General features: G+C 61.0%; 1 pseudogene; it reads left to right on the forward strand.

Annotated features, from left to right (window-relative positions):
• LOC135172093 (large subunit ribosomal RNA) overlaps positions 1-659 on the forward strand; it is a 2827-nt pseudogene extending 2168 nt beyond the window's left edge.
• The last annotated feature ends 1555 nt before the right edge of the window (positions 660-2214 follow it).

The following is a 2214-nucleotide window of genomic DNA, read 5'->3' on the forward strand; positions in this document are numbered from 1 at the left end:
GCGGCGGTGTCTGGATCTTCCCCTCGGACCTTGAAAATCCAGGAGAGGGCCACGTGGAGGTGTCGCGCCGGTTCGTACCCATATCCGCAGCAGGTCTCCAAGGTAAAGAGCCTCTAGTCGAGAGATTAATGTAGGTAAGGGAAGTCGGCAAATTGGATCCGTAACTTCGGAATAAGGATTGGCTCTGAGGAGCGGGGCGTGTCGGGCTTGGTCGGGAAGTGGGTTTGGCTAACGTGCCGGGCCTGGGCGAGGTGAATGGATCAGTAATGTTTCAGAATCCGAGCTCGGTCCCGTGCCTTGGCCTCCCACGGATCTTCCTTGCTGCGAGGCTTCTGTGATACTTCACCGTGTCGTAGTCGTTCTCTTCGGCCGCCATTCAACGCTCAGCTCAGAACTGGCACGGACTAGGAGAATCCGACTGTCTAATTAAAACAAAGCATTGCGATGGCCCTAGCGGGTGATGACGCAATGTGATTTCTGCCCAGTGCTCTGAATGTCAACGTGAAGAAATTCAAAAAAGCGCGGGTAAACGGCGGGAGTAACTATGACTCTCTTAAGGTAGCCAAATGCCTCGTCATCTAATTAGTGACGCGCATGAATGGATTAACGACGATTCTCGCTGTCCCTACCTACTTCCCGCAGGGGGTGTAATGGCGGGTAAAACCGCCCTTACACACGGGGTGTGACGACCCCGCGGTCCCTGAGTCGAACTTGGTGTAGGGATTGGGATCCCCCTTTTGGGGGGTCTCAATAATTATACCAAGGGGGGGTTGCGGGTGCAGGGTGAACCCCTGTGCCCAGGGGGGGTTTCGGAGGAGGGCGGAGTCGCGAATTGGGTCGCGAGGGAGGGCGAAATCGGCCGGTGGAGGGGTGGTTCCACGTGGTGGAGGGGCGGTTCCACGTGGTGGAGGGGCGGGTCCACGTGGTGGAGGGCGAGATCGGCGGGTGGAGGGCCGCGAGCCCTGCCTATTGGGGGGTTTGGAGGGGGAGGGTCGCGGTGGGGTGGGCCGGACTTCGGGAGACGCGAGGGAGGGCGAGGTTGGCCGGTGGAGGGGTGGTTCCACGTGGTGGAGGGCGGAATCGGTTGGTGGACGGGCAATTCCACGCGTGGGTGGGGGTTCGGGGGGACTGGCTGCTTCGCAGTGCGAAGGGCATGGACGCTGCGGTTCTCGCAAGTAGTTCCAGCCACGCGTTAGTAGTCGGAACCTCCCGCAACGGTGGAGGCAAGGCGAAAACGCGACGCCACACGTGGGGGCTGGGTCAGGGGGAGTGGGTGGGTATCCCTCGGAAAAGGGACGGTTCGCGGGGTGGTGCGGGGGAGGGGGGACTGGCTGCTTCGCAGTGCGAAGGGCATGGACATTGCGGTTCTCGCAACTTGTTCCAGCTACGTGTTAGTAGTCGGATCCTCCCGCAACGGTGGAGGCCGGCGAAAACGCGACGCCACACGTGGGGTTGGATCTCAGGGGGAGGGGGCGGGTATCCCTCGGGAAAGGGACGGTTCGCGGGGTGGGTCGTCGGGTGGGATGGGTGGGTTCCCCCTTTCTGTGGGTCTGCTCCCTCTCTGCTCCTCTTTCGAGGGGAGTCGAGGGGGAGCACTCCTTCAGCGCCTCCACCGGGCCCCGATCCGAGCTCCCCAGCTCGGCGGGAACCGGAAGGCTCCCTCCCAGGGACGGTGCTCAGCGTCCCGAGCTACCCAGCTCGGTGCCGCGGGGAACCGCCCCCTCTAATCCTTAATCCTCTTATTCATTCTTTTTCTTGTACTTTTCAGCTTTTCAGCTCTTGCCTTTCGGCACGGCCGGCGACCGTCTCGTCAACCAAACTTCAACCATGGCAGAGCATCTTTGCAAATCTTTTCCGGAGGCTAAACTGCCCCCAATCGGATCTCCGGGGGGGCACAATGATGCGTCCGTCGTGCGGCGAAGTCTGCGCATCGCTTCACAGCATGCCAGAGGAACACCACCAGCGACTACATCGAGGGACCCAAGGAGGGTGGTGCCCTCAAGGGTTCGTAGTCGCCCGCCGTGCGCCGGGGTACTGCCCTCCCGACGAGGGAAAGGTTCCAGCCTTCGTGCTGTCCATGAGGACGTCGAGGACGTCGCAGACATCGAGGGACTGACTGCGCAGCCGAGTCAGCCAACGCCGGAGTCTTCAAGAACTTCAACCGGTGAGTCCACTCAATTATTAGGTAGGGTTCGCGAGTGCCACGTTAGTTTA

Source organism: Diachasmimorpha longicaudata, unplaced genomic scaffold (assembly GCF_034640455.1).
Source record: "Diachasmimorpha longicaudata isolate KC_UGA_2023 unplaced genomic scaffold, iyDiaLong2 ctg00000157.1, whole genome shotgun sequence".
Taxonomy (NCBI): domain Eukaryota; kingdom Metazoa; phylum Arthropoda; class Insecta; order Hymenoptera; family Braconidae; genus Diachasmimorpha; species Diachasmimorpha longicaudata.